The following is a 24,915-nucleotide window of genomic DNA, read 5'->3' as shown; positions in this document are numbered from 1 at the left end:
CTAAATAGGGGTTCCATGAATCACAAGACTGCTGATTGCAATCAATCTTGCCCTGTAGCACCCACTATGTTCCAGGCCTGGGCTTCCTTCACACGTCTCTTCTAGTGCTTTTCAACTCTCCTCTGCACCCCCCTATTATTCTGGTCCTGGGTTTCCCACACTCAGCTCTGCCAATGCATCTCAATCTCGTCTTGCAGCATCCCTGCCAGCCCATCACTGGACCTCTTGAGCAGAGACAGTTAGCCCTGGCTGGAGCCATTCACAGAATTGACAGGAGTTGTGTAAGACATGGTGAGTGAGGTAATATCTTCTACTGGGCCATCTTCTGTTGGTGAAAGAGACAAGCTTTCGACTCTTCTTCAGGTCTGGGGAAAGTACTCAGAGGGTCACAGCTAAATACAAGGTGGAACAGTAAGGAGTTAACACATGTTGCAAGAGACAATTCAAGGTGAAGTGGGCAGTTAACACCTCTTCATTCACAGGACAAAGGAGGATTAGTGGGTTACAGATTGTTGTAGTGAGCCATAAATCGAATGTCTTTATTAAATGCATGATTGTTGGTGTTTAGCAGAGTTATTAATTTAAGTTCCCAGACTCATCTTTTAAAGGTGTGGACGAGGACTGAGAGGTCAGATATGGAGTGATTGCTTTGTAAAAAGTGTTTGCCAGTGGGTGATATGGTGTTTTTGTCTTTAATCATTCTTCTGTGTGAATTCATTCCAGAGCATAGAGATTGTCTTGTTTCACCTATATAGTTGTTATTGGGGCATTTAATGCACTGGATGAGGGGATAGGCATGTGTCGATCCCCTGGATCTTGAGAGATGTGTTGCGAGGTGTGTTGGTCATTGTAGCAGTGGAGAAATGTCCATAGGTTTTGCATCTGTTGTTCTGGCAGTGTCGCTTTGAATTTGTGGGTCCTGGTTTGAGGGGAGCTTGCTTCTGATGATGAGCTTGGAGAGGTTGGGGGGTTGCTTGAAGGCCAGAAGAGGGGGTTCAGGAAAGATTTATTTTAGGATGTGATCCCCATCTAGTATGGATTATAATTGTTTAATGATACTCATATGAGTTCCAGTTTGGGGTGGTAGGTGACAGCTAGGGGTGTGCTATTGGAGGGTTTTTTTCCTGTATTGAAGCAGGTTCTCTTGAGGTATTTGTGGGTTTCATTGCATGATGTGATGTATTTCTCTGGTGGAGTGTCCTTGTTTGGTGAAGGTGATTTAAGTGTATTAAGGTGTATACCCTGGATTTTCTCCTCAGATCATATTCTGTGGTTTCTGAGTGCCTGGCTTAAGGTAACATATTTCTTGGTATGTTTTGGGTGGTTACTGGATCTGTGAAGGTAGGTGTGGTGATCCATGGGTTTCTTGCATATTGTTATGTGTGGGGTTCCATTTTTGAAGCTGATCATGATGTAAAACAGTTTCTGTCACTCCCCTTCATTGTCTCACATTAGTCTTAAGAAACAAATACAGTTACAAATAATCACCCCCTATATAGTGGGGAAAGCAGTAAGGCTACCAGAAAGACTAGATGGAATTAGGGTGGCCAGGTGTCTGGTTTTTGATGGGAAAGTCCAGTCAAAAAGGATAGTGTCCGGTCAGATCTACTGACTGGACACCAAAAGTCTGGTTACTGTGGGCAGAGGAGGCACTGCGTCATCACCCACATCAGTCCCTACTCAGCCGGGCCGCCTCTTACCTGTGTTGGATGGCTGCAGCTCCCAGCCCTGACTCGTCCTTCATGACCTGGGCATAGGGGGTGGAGAGGGGAAGATCAGTGAGTGATGGGGGGATGGGGGAAGAGGAACGAATGGGAGATATGGGGCCTTTGGAGGAAGAGGCAGGGAAGGGGTGGGGTCTCGTGAGGAAGAGGCGGGGCAGTGAGGTTCCAGAACTACTGCTGTAGTGTCTGGTTTAAATATTACAAAGTTGGCAGCCCTAGATGGAACTCTTTCTGGGGAGATCAGAGAAGCTACCATGGTGTGTATGGAGACATGAGAGTTATCTGAAGAGGCTGCTTTATGTGTAGTTTGCCATCTATTTGAAAGCAGGCACTTTCCTGCTGTGAGCACAATCTCTGGTTGAATTCCAGAAGGGACAGAATTGCATGAGTAATGGCCCACTTTGGAATTCAGGCCTCTCCACCCAGCCGGTGTGTCTAGGTAACACTGAGTTTAAGAAAGCAGCCTACATACATCTTGTAAGTTAGTTCTTGAGTGACTTGGATGGAGACACAGAATTCACCAGCCATTGGCCTCTGTGGGTTTCAGAAACTTCAAACTGTCAGAATCAAATGCTGACTCCAGGTATCAAAGCTGAATAAATCTGCACAGAGCTGAAGGTTCAGAAGGCAGGGAGAGCATTGGCTGAGACTCCTATTTCTCTAGGTTCTGATGCTGCACTGATTACTGTGGCATCAGAGACATGGTGGGGACAGTGTGAAAGCTTAGCTTTCTGATGGCTTGGAAAGCAAGGTAGCTGTTTGGAGTCTCCCCCAACCCCCTACTTCTCTGGGGGGGGTTCTTTTCATAGTATAAGAGACATATGCACCTCAAAGGGATGGTACTCACACTCCCAGACCTGTCAAGTGTCATTCATGCATCTTGGGTAACAGTGTATGTCTATACCTCAAGTTAAGGTGGAATTGTAGCATGGGTAGGCTTCACTGTGCTAGCTTTATACTAGCTAATGCAGGTAACAGTTGTAGTGTAATAGCAGGGGCATGGACCTTAGCGTGGGCTAGTATACTGAGTATGTACCCAGGATACCCGGTAGGCTTGTACTGGGGTGGGTAGCCTTCACTGAAGCCCGTGCTGCCATGTCTTCACTACTATTGTTATCCAGGCTAGCTAGATTAAAGCTAGTGCAGGTGTGCCTACCTGTGCTCCAATTACACCTTAATTTGCAGTGTAGACATACCTTCAGGTCTGTCGTGCCTTCTCGCATCTGAATAAAAATGTCAAGAGGGAGAGAGGGACTTTCCCACAAAATACCCAAGAGGAAGCAATACTGAGCTGCAAGCCAGGAGATCATGAGTTTTTGTTTCAGCTCTCCACTGACTGCTGTTAATATTTCTTTGCACTTCAAACCATTATTAACCAAGGCTTTGAACCCTTTGGGAGAGGCAACTCCCCATTTTATAGATAAGATAACTTAGAAGTTGCACAAGGTCATGTCAGGCACAGCTTGGAACATAATCCCGGTCTCTAATATAAGAGACCCAAATTTCATCCACTTTGCCAGATTGCCACTCAGAAAGAGTGTATCAAATTATGTTCCTGAATACCTAAAGTCTCTAACCATTAGACTGCATTCTGTCCCCCCAGGCTAGAATACTGACACTGACCAGTCCAGTACCATCTCACAAATAGTGTATGGCACTGACAAAGTGTGCATCGGTCTGCCCTCTACGTGCTGGTCCACATAGAGGATATCGGCTATTGCATCACCAGTTACTCCTATAGCTGAAGTGAAAGACCATTGTGGATCTGAAGGCTGCCGATTTATACCCTTATGATGATGCATGTGTGGGAGAAAAGGTTATGTGATTCCCTCTTAATTTAGCACACTGGGGTTCTGGTCCATGAGTGGGGCTCTTAGGCAGTACAGTAATGCAAATAAATAATAATAATAATATTGTGAGGACTCTTAAATAGTTATACTTGATGAAATGATTTTATATTGCAAAACAGAGTATTTATAAGTGAATTTGGATATGGTGGTGTTTGCTTTATTGTTGTATTTTTTATGTTTTGCATTTTGGTTAATGGGAGCTGTCCCTTTAAGAACAGGGTGGGGCATTTGGTTTCGTGTATTTTAAAGTCAGGAGAACAGCAGGTAGAAAACCTTGCCTATGTGTCCAGAGAATGCAAGATCATGTCTATGTAAGCTCCAAAAGGTCAGAACTCATTTTAATAGTCATCTTTGCATAAAGAAAGCCTCAGTATCCAAGGTGTGACGTTAGCATTGTATGAGGGACTGGATGCCTCAGGAGAAAGTAAATAAGGAAGTGTTATTTACTCCTTCTCATAACACAAGATCTAAGGGTCACCCAATGAAATTAATAGGCAGGAGGTATAAAACAAACAAAAGGAAGTATTTCTTCACACAACACACAGTCAACCTCTGGAACTCTTTGCCAGAGGATGTTGTGAAAACCAAGACTATAACAGGATTCAAAAAAGAACTAGATAAATTCATGGAGAATAGGTCCATCAATAGCTATTAGCCAGGATGGGCAGGGATGGTGTCCCTAGCCTCTGTTTGCCAGAAGCTGGGAATGCGTGACAGGGAATGGATCACTTGATGATTACCTGTTCATTCCCTCTGGGGCACCAGGCATTAGCCACTGTTGGAAGACAGGATACTGGGCTTGATGGACCTTTGGTCTGACCCAGTATGGCTGTTCTTATGTTTTTATGACATTGCTAACAAGCTACAAAACTATTTTATCTGTAGATATGTGATTTGAATCAATAAGGATCAAAAGCAGTCGCCATCTAATGGATGTTTGGTAAGCCCCTATGGGATGAGTTTGGTGGGTTTCAGTTTCTAGCTTCTGCCCTACAAACTCTCCATCATGCCTTACACTAATTGGCAGACCCAGCAGAGAAAGCAAGAACTGCACAGTTCATAGAGACTGAAGTCCCCTGTTTTCCCTAAAAGAAGCCCCCACAGCCCATCTCAGGGTTGAGGGATACTGGCAGGAAAATTTGTGGGGGAAACTTGCTTTGCTATTGCTGCGATAATAAATAACTTTATTTACTAGGGCCGCCTTTCACCACTATTCAGTGTACACAGTTTTTTAACACTGAAGTTTATGGTTACATGCAGACTATTAGGAAATACACAAATTTGCTCATTAAACAGTTAGCATAAAATATTGCACATGGAGCTGCACAAAACTTGGTAGCCTGGCATTCCTGGAGCTTTTCTGTCCCTGTGCCTATTGCCTCTCTTTGCAGTTGGGATGGCCAACTGTTCTGGTTAAAAAATGGACCAGAACCTTGGCCCAAAAGGTAATCCAAACATATTCTGAGGCTTGGAAACAATGTAAATAAATCTGTTCTATTACTGCCATGCCTCTGCATATATAGATCCTGACCAAGAAGAGAGTCAAAAGTGCCAAAAAGGCCATATTGGAGGTGGTTCTGAATTAACTGGTTGTCGGAGGTTCAGGAAATCTCTTTTTTAAAAAGTCCTATTCTCAGGAGATTCCCTGTCTGATTTTTGCAAAGTACGGAGGATCTCAGCCAGAAAAGAATCTGATTTTTTTTTTGGTTGCTTCACAGACCTAAGCCATTTGTGGCTCATCTGCTGCCAGATGGCTTCTGCCAAGTTCTCCCAATGCTTGGCTGGGAGTGACCATCAGAGCTGGTCCCTTAATGAAAGAATGGAGGTTTTAAGGCCTGATTTTAACCTTACCACAAAGTCCCTGAGTGATAACATAAGAGTTTGGAGATAGAGAAAAAAATTAACATGGGTCCAGTATAATGCAAGTCGAGAAGGGGCAGGGTCTGCTGGCATGAGAAGACCCTTTTCTTGGCTGGCTGGATATGGAAACATCTAGGTCATATGGAAGCAATGGTGTTATTGTTTCTATTTTTGAATATTTGGCTGATGCTCAGATACTATGGTCATGGGAAGGTCATGTAAATTCCTAGGTAGATATAGCTAGAAGAGGACAAGTAGGAGGCTCTAGTCTTGTTGCTCTCAGTGGTTTCTCCAGATATAAGCTATGAAAAAATACAATACATATCATGAACTGTTTTTACCCAGAATCTGCACTCCTTAAGAATTGAGAGCCCAGAGGCTCAGGGCATTTTTCAAACCATTAATCAGTAAAGTTAGATGTCAAACCACACTAGGAACTTTGAGCTGGCAGCTCCAGTGAGGCAGAGGAATTCCCAGATTCATGCTGTGGATATTAACCATTACTAGATGAGGCTGGCAGCTATTTCCCTGCGGGGATAGTCAGGTGCTCCAAGCATTGCTGTACGCAGGGGCGGCTCCAGGCCCCAGCTCGCCAAGCACGTGCTTGGGGCAGCATGCCGCGAGGGGCGCTCTGCCAGTCGCCGGGAGGGCGGCAGGCGGCTCCGGTGAACCTCCCGCAGGCGTGCCTGCGGTGGGTCCGCTGGTCCCACGGCTCCGGTGGACCTCCCGCAGGTCCATCAAAGCCGTAGGACCAGCGGACCATGGGACCAGCAGACCCTCCACAGGCACGCCTGTGGGAGGTCCACTGGAGCTGCCTGCCGCCCTCCCGGCAACCGGCAGAGCGCCCCCCGCGGCATGCCGCCCTGCTTGGGGTGGTGAAATGTCTAGAGCTGCCCCTGGCTGTACGGATGCATCTTGGTACAGTTCCTGCTGGTGTCAAGCATGCTGGATGGGAACCACAACCTGCATGAAGGGTGGTTCATTTGAAAATTACCAGGGAGGATGCTGGAGATTGGGGAAGGTGTTTTGTCACTGGGTTTCAGAATCAGTGCCACAGGGTGACAACTGGCTGTGGAAGCAATCAGCATTATGAGACCTTACTCTGTGTGCTAAGAGAGGGGAGACATCGTAGGAGCAAAGGGGGCAAGCAGCCCCTCCTCCTGCCAAGGGACAGATCCAGTATTCTGGTACTTCAGTAATCTGCAGTAACTGCTCCAAATGCAAAGACTACTGTAAGCTGCGGTGATTGGGCACATTATTGTAGCATAATGGAGTGTTTATGTTAAATAAGGGATAGGTGCTACAATTATTTTATCTCTTTTGGCTGCTTCCTTCCCTTTCCCCAATGACAGTAGTTAATGCTGCATGTAGGACCAGCACAACATATAAATCTGCAAGAGATACTAGGGAAAGAGAGCTCAGCACCAGTTTCTGCAGTATTTTTTTGCAGAGGTGCAACACACTTTACTTTGGCTTTGGTTTGTATGAGATTCATATCCTCTGCCTCCCTAACCTTTCACACTTGCCTTTGAGTTTAATTTTCCAGTGAAATCACAAACTCATAGAAAATCTCAGACAAAACCACAGTATCCCCAAAGCTTTGAACAAGCTACCGGTTAATTTCAATCCAACTCATTGCCCCAGAATCCATGTGGTGGGAGGTGCCTTGGGCTTTGCCTGAAGGCTCACAAACCTGGCCCCAGTTTTGTATTTGTGATGAACCCCTGAACTGGGTGTGTTGTTTCACGTGGTTTGGGGGCTTACTGGGGAAGAACTTCCCTAACATTCATTCCAAGGAAACTGAAAAGAATCTCACCTTGGGTGCAGGGTGGGAGTTAGGCTTCAAGGGAGTGGGGAGTCAGAAGGTGTGCAGTTCCCATTCTGAATATGCAGAGCTCAATATAGGAGAGATCTCACTGCAGTCCTTTACCCTGAGGAGGGAGGATAGGACAAATGCATCAGAACAGGGAGAAGACTTATTTCCAACCACCTGCCGTGGTGGGAAAGGATAGGAGAGGGAGGGGATTCCCCACTATAGCCCTGCCGCTTGATTTTGCAAGGTGCTGAGGTCCCTCCCCTTCCACTAACTTCAACAGGAGCTCAGTGCCAGAAGTACTGAGCTCCTGGATTGGAGGCCTCACTGTTCACAGTAGCACCATAACAAACTCTCTGAAACCACCTTTCTCGTTTAACTACTTGCTCCCTTGCTCAAAGGTGATTTCCTCCCCTTCCCCTGTTAAATTCTTCCCTGGCCCCCTTCCCGTTATCACATTATCTGAGCCTCTCTCCTAGTGGAAACTCATTCCTCAGGGTAATCAATATCTTGCTCAGCCAGAACACTGTTACCAGGGTAACCATTACAGGCTGCAGGCTGGGGCCTCATTGAGATGCAGCTGCGGTGGCAGGGCCTGTCTGAGGGCAATTGCTCTTGGTGTGGGCAGTTTGGTGGTAATGCCCAAGCAGAGTGTTCCAAGTGCCCCTTTGTCATTAGATATTTGTGGCTTCCATTAGGTGCCGGTTTGATAGCCACAGATTTTTTTACATGTTCAGCAGAAAGGGGGAAATTGGTATCACGGGGGCTGTTCTCTTTATGGGGAAAACACTCAGTTGGATGGAGAGGCCAGTAAAGATGTTAATATATTTTCCCAGTGGGTACTGTAGCCCACATGTCCCAGCCCCTTGCTTGGGATCTGTGGAGTGAGTACAAGATGAGGGACTGTGAATAGTTGCCAGTGAAACTGGGGACTCTCACAGGCTGTTTGAAAATCCTGAAGGGTAGGTTGTTGGGCGCTGGAGGGCCCAGGAGATAGCCATGCTCCTGCATTGGGGTGCAGCATGAGGAATATTTAACACTTCCCAAGTTAACTTCTGGGGCTGGATTCTGGATGGGCAAATCCAACAAGGCTAATTTCACAGGGATGGTGATTTTCTTCTGAACTGTTGGGCCTGTACCTTACTCACCCAACTGCCTATCGGTCTTTACATTCCCTTCCATCATTACTTTGATCATGGAATTTCACCTCTTTTTGTTATTTTGTGAATCGGGTGCTGGTGAAAGATGCTGGAATGGCAGCCCTGGAGACTGAACTCTATTTAGTAGAGCAGGTAAAACATGGCCAATAGCAGTGCAGGCTTCCTTCCCCTGCCATTCGCATAGCTTTCCTCCCATGTGCCTAACCTCTGACCATAGGGGAGAGAGGAGATCAGTTTCCAAGGTCCATAAATGTTAGAATAGGTCCAGTTTATTATTGATTGAAAGAATGAAAGTAACTGCCCTTTGAGACCACGCTGCAGTTTTCCTTGCCCTCCCTGTAAACATGCTGGTGCTTTATGCACATTAGATGTTTTCTGAGCAGGGCCAGAACTGATAGCCCTGTTGTGAAGCGACAAGGAGCCACTGGTTCATCTCTGAGTGAAGGTCCCTAAGGGTATTCACTGTGGATGCGTTTGTGCTCCATGCACCCAGGACTGGAAATTCTTCAGTAGCAGTGTCCATTGGTCTGTAGTTGCACACTACACCACCTTGTGCTGGGAACTGAGGACATATGTAGTGATGTGGACTGCCCGCCCCTTCAATTCCTCTTCTAGTGCTCTGGGATAGAGTCTGAGATGGGATGGAATCCTGTTCCCAGATTCCATTCCTCTTTTCACATTTATCTGTAAATAATTGTAAATAGATATTTCATTTTAGATAGTTTGCTGAAGTCTAATTTAGTTAGCTAGCTAGAGTTCCACATGCTGTCTCTCTGTGACACCAGGACCTTGTGCCCAGAGGTTGGGGCTTCAGATCTTGTTGTGGCTGCCCCTCAGTCTTCCTGGTGAGCAACGCTCATGACACTCCCTCTGCTGCTTAGGGGAGGCACATGCCCCAGCTGAATGTGGGATTTGCTGCTCTTTTTTCCCTCACGCCAGGCAGGCTCAGGTGTTCCAGCTCTGATGACACCTCATGGAGCTGGCCATGAGGCCTAAATTGGATCCAAGGCCCTTTTGTTCTCCAGATCATCACCTGGAACTGTTGAGCAGTGCTCTGCATGCACTGGTGGAATGCCACGCCAAGCTGAAAGAGACATCTATGTGGAAGCACGACCAGGGTAAGAAACAGGCAGAGAAGTTTGCTTATAAGTCCTCAAAGAAGAAAGTGGCATTGCTACTTCCCTCAGGTATGAGCAAGACTCTGCTCCCTAGACAGGGTTCACCTGGAGCTCATGGTGAGATCAGGAAGGCACAGAAGATACTGGGAGCTGCTGCTACTCCAAAACCATCCTCTGAGTGGCACAAAGATAGTAAGGAGTCCACACCCTCTACACTTGCAGTTTCACTCTTGTGCCTAATGCTGAATTGTCAGTCTCAACACTGAAGATGCAGCCAGTGCTCCTTTGGCAAAACCAAGATACACCTTTCTAGAGGATCTGGGGATCTACTCAGATCCAGAGACCCTGATCCTGATGGAACTTGTGTAAGTACAGGACATCGAAACATTGTCCATCCACCACTTCATGACCCCAGCTCCAATAGAGCTATGACATCAGGCTGCTCTCCCCAACTCATGCAGGTGACACTAACAGCCCCACCTCTTGAGTTGGAGGTATCAATGGTTCTGCCAAGAGCCTCCCCACAACAGCCCAGTCCTGATAGGACTTCTGGGGCTTCATGAAGACCATTCCATACCCAGAATCCATATTTACGACCAAGAAAGCACTGTATGTATGTACCTTTCTACCCTCATGACCCTATGTGACCACATTGGGGCACTTGGGACCTTTCCATCCTGTCCTGGAATCTGAATATTGCAGATACTAACCTCACCCTCCAACACGTAGACAAAAAACACTGGTAGAATATCAAGCTGCACAGTTGGAGCAGTCACCTATGGCTTTGTCCTCATCCCCAGTTGAGGTGGTACTGCCCATCTCTCCCTCTCCACCTGCTGATTACAGGCAATACCAAGAGCTGCTCAGGAGCATAGTCAACACCTTCCAGGTTCCACTGAAGGAAGTGCAGGACCCAACACACAAGCTGCTTGACATGCTCCATTCAACGACTCCTGCCAAGCTGGCCTTACCCATGAATTAAGTCATCTTTGACCTGGCTAAGGACATTTTTGTCAGATCTTGTCCACCTGTGTGCTCCTACCCCAAAAAGAGCTGAAAAGATGTATCTTGTCTTCTCTAAAGGAACTGAATACTTATTTTCCCACCCTAACTCATTTGTAGTCGAGGAAGCAACCTAACACAATAGACTCCACCTTCCAAAAGCCACCCTGCAGATAAAGCAGCCAAGAGGCTGGACCTATTGGGACAAAAGAAATTCTATTTAGCCAGCCTCCTCTTCAGGATTGCAAACTACCAGGCCCTCATGTTGAAGTATGACTTCTTCAATTACAACAGGCTGGTAGAGTTCTCTGAAAAACTGTCCCCAGAGAGTAAGCCTCAATTTCAGGCCATACTCAATGAGGGGAGGCTAGTGGCCTGGTCACTATTACAGGCATCACTCAATGCAGTAGACATGGCATCCTTCTCACTAGCGACCTCAATGGTCATGAGATGAGCCTCCTGGTTATAGACATCTGGGTTCCCTAAGGAGATACAAGCAACAGTGGAGGACCTCTACCTCCCTTTCAAAGAGAATACCCTGTTCAGAGAGAATATGGATGAGGTACGCCACTCACTGAAAGATTCTCACCTGGCACACAGGAGATTTCTGCACTTTATGGTGGGCACGGACTACTTCCAGTACAAAGTTTTCCACTTTGGGCTATTAACTGCCCCAAGGGTATTCATGAAAGTCATGGAAGTGGTAGCAGCTGACTTCCACAGACTCAGCTGTCACATATCTCCCTGCCTTGATGACTGGCTCCTCCAGGATCTGCCCCACCAGTAAGTACAGATAGCAGTGATTACCCTACTGAACCTGTGCTTGTCCTTGGGGCTCCAGGTAAATCCAAGAAAGTCCACTTTAACACCTACATGGACTACAGAGTTTATTGGAGTAGCCCTGGACTCGACCATAGCCAAAGCATACTTACCACTGGTCTTGATGGACCTCAGTGCCCTAATATGCCTAAGCCTTCTCCCTGATGCTGTTTGAGCGGATGGTGGCATGCACCTGTGTGACCCAATTCACAAGACTGCACATGTGAAGACTTCAGACCTGGTTAAAATGAGTCTATAGTCTGAACAAGAACTCCTTAGAAAAATAGGTCTTCCTCTCCCTTCCAGTTTGAGCCTCACTCACGTAGTGGAAAGAAACAACATTTATAGAAGGATCCTCTTCACTTCCTCTCCTCACATGAAGAGACTAAATACTGATACGTCTCTCCTGGGTTGGGGAGCACACCTGGATGAACACACAGCCCCAGGCTTGCGGACCCTGCAGGAGTCCACACTTCATATCAACCTGCTACAGATACGGATTGTCCATGAGACATGCAGACACTTCCTACCCATCTTCCATTCCACTCATGTCCAGATCAGGTCAGACAATGTGACCACTATTTGTTATATAAACAGGCAGTGAGGAGCGAGGATCACACCACTATGTAGGGAAGAGGTATGACTATGGAACTGGTGCATCCAGCACAATATCACCCTCTTCACGTATATCTTCCAGGAGTCATAAATTCCCTGGCAGTCAGGCTCAGCAGGCATTTCAATGAGGACCACTAGTTGGAGCTCCACTTTTTGGTGGTCCAACAAATCTTCCAACAATGGGGGTACCTGTCCTGGGACTTCTCTTCCCCCTTAGCAAACCAGAAATACCTTGATCTCACAACAGCCAGGTTCTGGACTCCAGGTGGGATGCCTTCCTACTCCCATGGTCAGAACCATTAATGTATACCTTCCCTCCTATTCCTTTCATACATCAGGTTCTCTGGAGAATACAGAGTGATAGTTGCTCCATCAGTTTTGCTTCACCACGGCCCTGCAAGTGACCATCCATAGGTGCATTCACCAACAATAGTTTCCCACACTGCTCTCTCAGAATGAGGGCAGAACCAGCCATTCCAACCCAACTTCCCTCCAGCTCATAATCTGGTTTTTGGTTGGGCAACAGGCATAGAATGAACCTGCACAAAAGTGGTGCAATCCATCTTGCTTACTAATAGAAAACTTTCTACATGTTGCTGTTTGCTGCTAAGTAGAAGTGTTTTCCCCTGTGGGGCCAGAAATATCACTTTCTCTGAAAGAGTCAGAACTTCCCTGTATTCTTGACTACCTCTTCTCCTTAAAGACATCACGACTTTCAGCCAGCTCATTGAGAATGCATTTTGTGGCCATCAGCACATTTCATTGTCCTGTAGAGAGATACTAAGTTTTTACTTATCCCATGACAGTCCAATTCCTTAAAAGTGGTATGAGAACTTTCCCTCCAGTCCCTTGACCTAAATCTTTCCTGGGATCTGAATTTATTACTAGCAGCACTTACGTGGCCACCATTCTGAGTCCTTGGATTCATCCTTCTTCCTGTATTTAACAGTGAAAGTGGCCTTTTTGACAACGATCACTTCAGCTTGGAAGGTAGATGAGTTTGGTGGCAGACCTGCTTTATACTGTCTTTAACAGAGACAAGAAGTCCCTCTGACTACATCTGAAGTTTGTTCCTATGGTCCTATCAGACTTCCATCTGAAACAAATAATTCATCTCTCTGTTATTTACCCAAATCCCTACAACAGTAGAGATGACAAGATCACACTTTAAATGTTTGAAGAGTCCTGACTTTTTACTTGGATCAGACAAAAAACATTTTGAAAATCTCCTTGTCTGTTTGTTTCATTTGTCAGAAGAATGAAGGGTGAGGCCATCTTTTCTCAGAGACTCTTGAAATGGGTCTCTGGCTGCATCTTCATCCAGCTTGCAGAAACTCCTTTTCCATGTGGTATCAAAGCTCATTTAACAGGGCAGAGGCTGCCTCAGTAGCATTACTGCAAGATGTCCCTCTTTCTGAAATCTACAAAGCAACTACTTGGAGTTCTGTCCATACATTCACCAGGCATAGTGCTCTAACTCAAGCCTCAGCAGATGATGGATCCTTTGATCCAGCAACCCTGTACACAGTGGTGCCAATTACCTCCTTGAACTTTTTCCTCCTAACTAAGCACCGCTTGGAAATCACCCACAATGAATACTCATAGGAACTAGTTCTACTACTGATCTGCTGTGTGACCTTGGAAAAGTTGCTTCCCTTCCCTGGGCCTCTGTTTCCCCAGCCACCCTTTGTCATCTCTATTCAGACTGTAAGCTCTTTGGGGCAGGGACTGTGTCTTACTAAGTGTCTGTACGGCACTTAGCACAATGGAGCCCAGATCTTAGTTATCAGAGGGGTAGCTGTGTTAGTCTGGATCTGTAAAAGCAGCAAAGAATCCTGTGGCACCTTATAGACTAACAGACGTTTTGCAGCATGAGCTTTCGTGGGTGAATACCCACTTCATCGGATGTATTTCCACTACTTGCATCCGATGAAGTGGGTATTCACCCACAAAAGCTCATGCTGCAAAACGTCTGTTAGTCTATAAGGTGCCACAGGATTCTTTGCTGCTTTTACAGATCTTAGTTGGGATCTCTATCTGCTATTGTCAAACAAATGAGAAATAACAGCAGTAACATTATGTCTGAGACTAGGGTCACTTATTTAGCTGCCTAAATACAGATTTAGATTGCTAACGTTAAATACTCAAGTTTAAAATCTTGGCTTCAATATGTTTGGACCAAATTCCTCTCTCAGGTAAATTATAGTAAAGGTACTATAATTATTATTACTATTTATAAATTGTTATGAAGGAATAATGGGAGGAAAACTGAGAAATGGAAAATCTAGGCACAGAATATCAGGAAATGTTTCTTAGTAGCGAGAGCTGTGACAAACAGTTTCTTCAAGAGAAGTGCTGGGAGTCTTGGGACATTTAAAACTGCACTGGACAATGCAACTAGAGAGTAGACTATAGATAACAATCCTACACTGGTCCATGTCTTAGATAATACCTGATAGATCTCTTCCATCTCTGGGAGTCTGCTGTATTGCACTGATTTGCTAACTGTCTGTGTCTCTGGTCATCTATCCCAACAGAGAATCTGAGCCTCTCAAGATATTTTTTTTAATTTATTTAAAAAAACCCCACACATTAGCTTTGTGAAATGTAGTGTGAGGAAGGAAGACCTCATTCATGAATATGAAGAGTTATTGAACTGAGAGAGATGCACTGAGTGAAGTTGAAAGTGAGGGTCACTGACAACCTTCTTTAATGGATTAATCTTGACTAGTGATAGGAACAAGCCCTCACCATGAAGTTGGTGTTTAGATGGTATTTCATCAGTATTAACCTTCAGACAGCTGTGTTTACTCCCCATATTCATAGACTGACCTCATTTCTCAGTAGCCCTCAGTCTACAGGCTTCCCTAACATGTATTCATAATGTATTCTGTCAAAGCTCTCAGCTATTGGTATAAGAAATCCCTTGACATTCGGTGGGCATGATGCTCCCTTCCACATGAAGTTCCAAAATGGTTTTAATGAGTAAACTCTCAGCTTGAGTCCCCATTCATAATACTTTGTCTTTCTATTGCTGATCTATCTGAGAGTCTCAAGGCACTTTAAAGTCATTAATCAAGCTCACAGTCCCCTGGTGAGGCAGGTCAATATCACTGTCTCTCTGTTACAGATGGGGAAACAGGCATAGAGAGTTGGAGGGACTTTCCTAGGTCACACAAGTTAGTGATAGAGCCAAGGACACAATGGAGGTGCACCGGTGCCCAAACCCTTGTTCTAACCTCCAGGTATGCTCCTTCTCTATAACATAATGGGAGCTGCGTAAGTAAATGGCTGAACAGTGAGCCCAGTTCTCTTCTCAGTTATAGCTCCTTTGATTTGAAAGATCTTCCAGGGGCTTAAACAGGGACAGAATAGGGCCCTGTACGTTTTCCTGATTTTGTTGCTAGTCGTGGATCTCAGAACAGTGGGGAATCTGACCGGTGAGAGCATATGCTGTCCTTGAGAAGTGTCCCACCCCACATAAGGCTGGGGATAAAGTGTTTCTGCTTAAACTAAATATCAGTAGAGAGAGGCTGAGAACACTGATTGCAACAGTGAATGGGAAGGGCTTGTAGTAAATTAATTTATGGTGTATGAAGCACTGCTTCTTTCCTTAAGTGAACTTTAGTGTGTTGAACGATGCCAGCCTGACAGTCCCTGGAGACTGAAGGTCTCTATTTAAGCACAGAATAGGTTTAACATAGCCAGCAACAATACACACCTCCCTGTCAGTAAGTGTCACACATAATTTGGGGGACCAGTTCTACAAGTTTGAGGGGGAGTTCCATTTTAATGGCCCATTCTTAGTCTCTCTGCTGAGTTAGCCAACAAAGGGGCTGAGAAGTGCCAGTTCTGGTATGGGTTTTAATGATGTGATCACCTGTCCATTAAGAACTTGGCTGGGATTCACCAGCTCATTTCACACAAGACACTATGAGTATGTCTACACTTCCAAAAAACCCTCCGCGGCAGCAAGTATCAGGCCTACAAATTCAGACTTGCGGGGCTGGTGCTATGGCTCTAAAAATAGCAGTGTAGATGTTCTAATGCTTGGGTTGGAGCTCAGGCTCTGAGGCTCCCCCCACACCTCTTCTTGGTTTCCACATGTGAGTGTCTACACTACTCTTTTTAATGTTGAAGTACAAGCCTTGCAAGCCCAAGTCTATAGACCTGGACTCTGAGAGTCACTCTGTGTTTTGGTTTTGGGCAGTGTAGACATACCCTAAGATGCTGACTTAGGCCAGATTTGAACTGGTGACCACATGGTTAAAGGGTCAGTATCCCATTACTAATCATGCTTTTTCCCTGGACTTCCAATCCTGTTGGATGTTTCTCTTGATGGTGGGCCCATCCAGAGCAGAAGAGGTCTGATGGAGTGGTTGGGGGGCTGGAGAAGGCTGAATATGGCTTGTTACCAGTAGCTTTGTCTATTTCCCCTCCTGCTATCAGCCTGTTTGACCCTTATGCCACTAGTAGTGCTTGAGTGAATAAACTGTACTTGCTCCATCTGCAGATAAGAATCTCCCAGGAGATCTATTGAGAAGATCTCATTTGCTGTTACAGAGACTGAAAGCTCATCATACGTGTCACTGGCCTCTGCTGCTCTGTCAATAGATGAGAGCAGAGGCTTGGTGCCTGTTTTATGTGCATTCATGACTGAGTGGACTTGCTTAATGGAGCAGAAGGGCTCATGATGAGTCTGCTTCTGGAGTGGCCTCAGTTTCCTCCTGGCCAAGGGTCAGTGGGATTGAGGCAGGGCGTATTTGGGGAGCTGAAGGTTTGTGTCTTCCTCTTTTAAAAGGGAACGGAAATAGTATTCTGCAGTTCATTTTAACAATTATTTGGAAGCAGCTAGCTCCAACTGGGGGGAGAGAGGGGTGTCCACTGGAGATGCTTGCTTCTATTTACTCTGGCTCTTGCCATGTAATTGCTGCAGTGGAAATGCTGTCATCTGGGGAGAAGGGTTCATTTTGGAAGATCAAAGATTGAGGTTGCCTGGGGCCCGCTATGCCACTGTGCGGACCCCCGAGCTACTTGTTCATGCAAACAGGGCCGGCTCCAGGGTTTTTGCCGCTCCAAGCAGCAAAAAAAAAAAGCCACGATCTGCAGCTCTACTGCCGCTGCTTCAGTCCTTGGAGGCAATTCGACGGCTGGTCCTTCGCTCCAAGAGTGAGTGAGGGACCCGCCGCCGAATTGCCGCCAAAGACCCGGACGTGCCGCCCCTCACCGTTGGCCGCCCCAAGCAGCTGCTTGCTGGGCTGGTGCCTGGAGCCGGCTCTGCGTGCAAAAGAAGCTTATGGGAAGGGATAGGTTCCCTCCCCACATCCAGTGACACTGGGGCCTCATTACTGGCTCCTGCTTGGGTGGAAATGGCTTGGTTGACTTGATTTTCCTGACTGATCAACTCAGCGTTCATTGGAGAAACCCAAAAGGAACTCTTTTTGCTCCTGGGATTTGTGCAGTCCTGATGCCCGTGCTGCTGCTGCTGCTTGCTTTTTTTTTTAAATAAAGTGGCTGCTGTGGTGGCATACTGGCTTTTTACTTTAGCAGAGCTGAGGCCAAACATGGCTTGCATGATGAATGGAATGAGTTTGATGGGTCTCATCCTCGTCGCTAGTGGACTCTTTCTCCATAATGCAACACTAAAAGAGTGAGGTAGGCATGTCTGATTCTGCTGAGGAAGAGGTTGCTGCAGTACAGGGTTGGTTAAAGTGAATCAGCAAAGCTCTGTGGGGAGCCCAGCACTACAGTAACAGGAGTGGTGCAGATCAGGAGTGAGGTACATGGGCTGAGTTGCACGTGTGAAGGTGGATTTCCGTGACTGGAATAGCAAAGGATACTGCTGGTCAGAAAGGAGGTTTACTGTTTAGCAGAGCTGCTCCTGGAGTGCCTGAAATCCCTGTCTCCCCAAGCTGCTGCTCCAGCTAATGTTCCACTAGGACAGTGGCGCTCAAAATTTTTTACTGGTGACCCCTTTCACATAGCAAGCCTCTGAGTGCGACCCCCCTTATAAATTAAAAACACTTCTTTATATATTTAACACCATTATAAATACTGGAGGCAAAGCAGGGTTTGGGGTGAGAGGCTGACAGCTTGCGACCCCCCATGTAATAACCTCATGACCCCCTGAGGGGTCCTGACCACCAGTTTGAGAACCCCTGCACTAGGATGTTTTCAGGTGCAGAATCTCTTTTGTGCAGTGTTTTATTCCCACTCACCATTCCTGGGACTGCCTGCTGCCTTCTCCCTTTTTTAATGAGACCTTTGGCACTGACTAAAGAGTGCAGATAGTGTTTGTCTCTCTTCCAGCTCAAAAGGACCATAGACCCCGTCATATTTAGGAGGAAAGGCTCTGTGGGGTAGCAGAACATCTCTGAGAGTAGGCCTGGTGTACCCTGCCTGTAATCTTTCTGCATGTTACAATCAACTAATCACCATATCAAATGATATCTGCTTGAGTTTTCTTGTTGGTCTCTCATCTATGGAAAGCCGCCGTGGGCTAGCCTTTTTTTGCCAACTGTGTACTTTACAGGCCTCTGGGAAAATCTGTCTCAGGCTCATATGGATAACCTGATCTGGATAAAATACTAACTCTGACCTTTGTCATGTTCCTTCACCCCACAATTCAAAAGGGCCTTCAAGTTTGAAAAAGTTCACAGTTTCTCCCCTTTATTTTTTGCTTCCCACACATCCTGAGCCCAGTGGTACTGAAAGTGCCAAAACAGAGTCTGTTCTAGCAGTGGATGGCTTAATCAAAACCTCTACTGAATACGCAACAATGATCAAAGAAGCTTTAATTAAAAAAAACCCTAGGACAGAAAAGGAATTATAGAAAATAGTATTGAAAATATGTTAATTTCATTATATAAATCAATGCTCACCTGGAACACTCTCTTCAGTTCTGGAAAACCTGAAAAAAGTTTTTCATATCTGAAAAAAGATATACAGAAATAAATGAGATTCAGAGATGGAAAACCAAATGAGGAGAGGTCTGGAAAGGTTTCCATGTGAGGAAAGATTGAAAGGAATGGAAATATTTAGTTTAGAGAGGAGATGAATAGAAGGGAACGTGATAAAGGTATGGAAAATAATGAATGGTCTCAAGAAGGCAAACCGGGTGCTTCTCATTATCCTTTCATCATGCAAGAGTAAAGAGACATTCAGTAAAAATTATAAGATGACAGATTTAAAACTGATCTAAGACTTGTTTAAACACACCACATAATTAACCTGTGCAACTCATTGCCACCAGATACCATTCTGGGCAAGAGCATAGCAGGATTCCAAAAGGATTATCCAGAAATGTCTAATGAGAACATCCACCATTACATTATCTAGAGCAGCTTTTTAGAAGGAATATAAACACTTATGCCTCAGGGCATAAACAAAGCACTAACTGATAGGGGTTAGGCATAAATTTCCTTTAATTATCCTATGGGGCTTCTTGCACCCTTCTCTGAAGCATCTAGAACTCGCCATGGTCAGAGACAGGATACTGGACTAGATGGATCTCTAGATCCTGATCCTCAAAGATTAGGCCTGTTTAGATCCTGATAGTTGGTGTGGGCCCATCTCTGCCTACTTTCATCTCTAATTTCCATGAAGGGAATGCAATCAAGACTAACCCATGGAAAGTACGTTTTAGATTGTTAGAAACCTTCCCTTTGCAAACCAGGGGAGCTTGTGAGAACAGCACTTGCATTACCTGGATTTGAAATGCAGAAGAAATTGATGGAAAATCTTTTCAAACAGGGACAGAATGATAGCCAAATCTTTTTATGCTCTGAACCCACCAGCAAGAACCGTTAATGGGGATGGCGCTTGCATTGTGCTTCCGCAATCGGCTTCGGAGATCACCCGAGATAAATGCCATTCATGGTGATCCAGTTCTGTAAAAGCTAATGTGTGAGGGAATGGGAGAAAGAAAAGGGAGCCGTACATGAGATAGGGGCCCCGGCTCCTGGCAGTGCTATATAAATAGGAATGATAAGGGAAAGGAATGGGCCACCTGCCTCTTCTGAATTGCCTATATGAAAAACTAAAGAAAACAACCTTGCTGCCTATGATAAGATCAAGACTGGCAGCTTTCAGAGCCAAGACAATGTTAGTGGGATTTAAAAAAAATGTAAAAATGGATTTTGAAGCATGCCTTCATTTAGAGTTTGTTTACAAAAATAAAATGGAATCCAGCAGTGAAACATTTTAACTCAAGTTAGAGTGGCAGCAGGAGCATTGACTTTCCAGGGCCAGCGGGTAAGTTTTTGATAAGAATCTGCCTTGCTCCAACCACTTGTGATGAAGTGAAGAATGAATTTCAGAAAGTTTGGGAACTTGATTCAGATGTTGCTTCATCTGAACTTCTTGAGCCAGAAATTGGTGCTGGAAATCTCCAGATGAGGATTTCAAAGGACAGAGCCTCCAAAAGGGGTGGGGGACAGCACACTGTAGAAATCCAAGCCCTCTTCTCTTTCCCAATGTGGAGCTTGGCTTCTCATCTGGTTGATGCTCTTGGACAGCAGAGCTCCTCTTAGTCCTCTAGCTTGGACTGCCCAGTAAATTTTGCAAACTACAGATGGTTGGTGGCAGTGACTGAATGAGACTATGGTGTGAGTGGATGTGGGTGGGTGAAACAGATGGATTAAGTAAGAGAGAGGGATATGGAGAAGTGCGACAGATAGCATATATGGGAGGGGAGGTAGCGAGAACCCAATGAAGGGAAAGAAAGATGAGAGGGATAGAGGAAGTGGTGGGAGAGAGAGAGAGCGAGAGAGAGAAGAAACAGGACACCGAAGATAACACAGGAAAATGTACACCATGCTTTATTATAGGAAAGAAAAGGAATAAAACAAGGAAGGGAAAGAAGGAAAAAACATGTTACAATTAATTAGAGTACCAAGTGATATAGTGTCTTTAAATTGCAGTGGCTGTGGGTTTGGGAAGTGCGGCTTCTTGGTACAGTTATATTTCATCCTGTCTAGTAGGTGTTGATCTTGAACTAAGAGGTGTTGGGTACAATTTCAAGCCCTGGCTTAGTGGTTATATTAAGAACAAGGGGTCAGGACTCCTGGGTTCTATTCCTGCTTCTCTAAGGGAATGTGATCCAATGGGTGGATCACAGACTGTGGGAGCCACTGTCATTTCTACAGTTGGGGAAGCTGTGGTATAGAAAGGACAGAGCCAAAATTGTTAAAAGTAGCTATTAATGTTGAAGCAGCAGAGAGTCCTGTGGCACCTTATAGACTAACAGACGTATTGGAGCATGAGCTTTTGTGGGTTGCATCCAACGAAGTGGGTATTCACCCAGGAAAGCTCATGCTCCAATACGTCTGTTAGTCTATAAGGTGCCACAGGACTCTTTGCTGCTTTTACAGATCCAGACTAACACGGCTACCCCTCTGATACTATTAATGTTGAGTGTCTCCATTTTTGGGAACCCAATTGGACCTCATTTTCACAGGTGCTGAGCACCCACAACCCTTGATTCAGTCAGTGGGATCTGTGTCTATTCAGCACCTGTGAAAATTAGACCCAGTGTTCCTCAAATGGGACAGTGATGGGGTGTACCAGACCCTCTGAGGCCCTCTGCTGGAGGCCTTGTGGCCCTGCTCACCCTGCCCCAGAAAAGGGTAATGGAGAGGGTCCTCCAAGCTGCCTAGTGAGGTTGTGTCCTCAGTCAGGACTGAGCAGCCTAGTATAAGAAGAGCTGCAGGCCCGGAGTGAGTTCAGTTCCTTGTTGGAGCTGCAGGAGTGTGGCTGGCTGAGGGAGCTGCAGGACCTCATACGGGGCAGCACTGCCAGAAGGTGGGGAGAGCAAGAAGGCTCTCTGGGCTGGACTCCATCAGGACAAGGCCTTGAGGTAAGGTTGAAGATGGTGTGGGCAGGGATGAAAGTAACTTACAGGACTTACCGGTACTGCTGGAGTCCTGAGTGGGGGCATGGCCTCAGCCGGAAGAGGCGGGGCCTTTCAAGATTTAAAAGCCCTGGAGTTCCGGCTGTGGCTGGGAGCCCCAGGGCCTTTAAATCACCCCAGAGCTACCAGCTGCAGAGGCAGCAGGGAGCCCCAGGGCTCAAGGGTGAATTAAAGGGCCTTGTGCTCCTGCCACTGCGGGGAGCCCCGGGCTCTTTAAATCCCTGCCTGAGCCCAGCTGCAGGAGCCCCAGGGCTCCAGCATCGATTTAAAGGGCCAGAGGCTCTGGCCGCTGCCGGGAGCCCCAGGCCCTTTAAAGTGCTGCCGGAGCTCCAGCATCGGGTCTCGGGCGGCGCTTTGAAGGGCCCGGGGCTCCCTGCAGGGGCCAGAGCTCTGGGCCCTTTAAATCCCCACGCGAGCCTGGCTGTCGGACCTTCGGTGGTGATTTAAAGGGCCCTGGGCTCCCCGCAGTGGCTGGAGCCCTGAACCCTTTAAATCACCACCGGAGAAGCTGGTCCAGTCCGGCACAGCATACTGGCTCTTGCCAGTGTGCCGTACCGGACGGTACTAGCTTACTTTCACCTCTGGGTGCCGGGCTGCAGGGAAGTGGCCCAGGGAATTAGAGCAGCAGCAAGGCTTAGATAAAGGGACATGGCAGATGACTGCTATCTACAGGGTCCCTGGGCTTGGGCCTGGGTAGTGAGTGGGCCTGGGTCTCCCCCACCCTGCATTAGCCACTGGGGGAAGAGGCCTGGACTTTGAGGCACCCCAGAAGGGGAACCGAATCCTTTAGTGGCCTAGCAGGAGGGCCCTGAAACGCCCAGAGAGGGCGAGGACACTGCCACCAGGGGAAGCCCTGGGGTATGGCTCAATACCAGGGCTGAGACCATTGATAGACTACAGGACTCATTAAGGACCTAAGACCAAGCAGGGCGATGGGGAGAGAAAGTGCAGGCCCACACACACTCGGGCAGAGGGTGCTTTTGAGAGGTGAGTGTCCCCCATTACAGGGACTCATAAAATGGCCAGTTTTGAAAACGTTGACCCTAGTGCTTCACAGTCGCACAGCGAGCCAGTGACAGAGTTTGGAGTGGAACCCAGGAGCACAGATTGCCAGTCCCCAGCCCTGATCACTAGACCAGCACTGCACGCATCGGGTCTCATGATGCACTGTTGTTGTCCAGAGAGGGAATATTTTTGAAAAGTTCGCAGCCTTACCCTGCTCCCACGTCATTAAACTCATGTTGTGCTTCTTCTCAGAAGGCCTGACTTCCCGACAGAGCTGGGGATCATGGCAGAGTCTGGTTTGACATTTCTTGAGCACATTTGCTTTACCCCCTCCTTAATTTTCTTTACTGTCTTTGGAGATGGAGGAGGGTTACATTATTCCTACTGACACATATTTTATATTAAGCAGGATGTGTAAAGACAACCCCCCCCACACACACCTGTTAGCTTGGCCATTCTGAGAACAAAGAAAGAAATCATGGGAGGGAGGGCATGTGGAAAACGGCTGTGTTCCACTTAAAAAAAAGATGTTTAATTTCTGGTAACTTTGAAGATTCTAGTTGCCATAACAACTTGCTGTGTTTTCTTTGTGGCATGGTTTTCTTCACATGGTTTTTAAGAACTTTATGAGCTGTGACCAGAAAATGCCAGCAAGATTTAACCAAAAGAAAAACACAACCCCAATTATCAGCTTCCCAGTAGCCTGCAGTGCAGAGTAGAGCGTTGGAAACATAGGGTATATCTTCAGTGCAGTGTTAGCCCAGGTGATAGGCACCTAAGTATGAGCATCTGCATTGCAAAGCCCTACCTGAGTTAGTGTGTTCTCACTGATGCTGCACTCACCCATGAGTGTCACTGGACTTCTAGGGACATATCCCATGATTCTTTGTGTTGCAGTAAGTTGAGTTTCTCTATTGTTAATTCTAAGTGAATTGTTGGAGAACTTGTCTGTCTTGGGCCCATGGTAATTGGAAAGGCACTGGAGGACTATCAGCCCTCAAGATTTAGCCTATGTCCTCACTGCAAAGTGGGTGGGTTACCAGCCCAAATGAAAGAGGAAGCTGGGCTTTAACCCACACACCCAGCAGGGCCAGCTAGTCCAGACTGAAAGCACTTGAATGAGAGTTTGGGGTAACTTTGCATTGAAGACATATTCTTAGAAGCCTGCTGCGCTAGGAAAGCAGAGACCACTCTCTTTTCCTGCCATACTGGGGACTGGCTCTTCCAGTAAGCAGAATGGCACTAATGACTGGGCCCCAGGTATCCCGTGCCGTTGCTGCAGAATTTGTGCTGCAGCATCCTTTTGAAAACATTGGGCATGATTCTCAGCTGCTGTGAATCAGCATATCTCTATCTTTACATCTCATGAGAATCTGGCCCATTGTTTCTACACCTCTGAGTAGATGATGACCTAAAAGCATGGCCTGAACGTAACTGATGTAGCAATGCCTGCCTGTGGCTGTGGGCGGTCAGAAACATAACTCTGAGTGCAGTGGGACTGCCCCGTTCATGGGGCTGCTGATTAAAACCTACAATGGCAGTTGAGTGATCGGCCTTGTTAACTTTTCGCTGCTGATCATTTTAGCAGAAACACCTGGTTAAAATGCTTATCTGACAATCTCAAACAGATCCCTCTCCCCACACCTTCCCAGTCTCACCTGTCCAGCTGCCAAAATCTCCAGTTTTCTCCCACTCTTAATTTCTGTCACGCAGTTATATTGTCAGTACAGAAATCTGTGGCCTTCTGAAAATGTTGACAGTGTAAAAGAAATAGAATTTAATGACAAAATAAATAACAGGGGATGATGACTGTGTTCATCTATACACATGGGCCAATCACTGTAGGATCTAGTGCCTCTAAAAACAAGGAATTCATAGTGGTTGCGGTACTTTGAGTAACTTTAACTGTTACACAATTTTGTTTTTTTATTTTGTCATGTATTACATTACACAGCTATGGATATAAACTATGATACAGATACCAAACTAAACTTTCCATTGAATTTGTATTTAATTTGGCTTAGAAAATAATCAATTTA

At 46.2% G+C, this 24,915-nt stretch overlaps 1 protein-coding gene and 1 long non-coding RNA gene across 48 annotated transcripts in view; one reads left to right on the top strand and one right to left on the bottom strand.

Annotated features, from left to right (window-relative positions):
- Positions 1 to 24,915, top strand: part of NRXN3 (neurexin 3) — a 1,517,918-nt gene that overhangs the window by 211,706 nt on the left and 1,281,297 nt on the right. The gene's annotated exons all lie outside the window — the stretch shown is intronic.
- LOC123370330 lies at positions 1,700 to 23,189 on the bottom strand. Its single transcript, XR_006579378.1, has 4 exons — positions 23,087 to 23,189; positions 18,843 to 18,891; positions 7,251 to 7,365; positions 1,700 to 1,747 (listed from the first exon to the last, which is right to left on the bottom strand). It is a non-coding gene; the product is annotated as an uncharacterized LOC123370330 (long non-coding RNA).

Source organism: Mauremys mutica, chromosome 4 (assembly GCF_020497125.1).
Source record: "Mauremys mutica isolate MM-2020 ecotype Southern chromosome 4, ASM2049712v1, whole genome shotgun sequence".
In the NCBI taxonomy this organism is placed as follows: domain Eukaryota; kingdom Metazoa; phylum Chordata; order Testudines; family Geoemydidae; genus Mauremys; species Mauremys mutica.
This window is presented reverse-complemented; position numbering and strand designations above follow the sequence as displayed.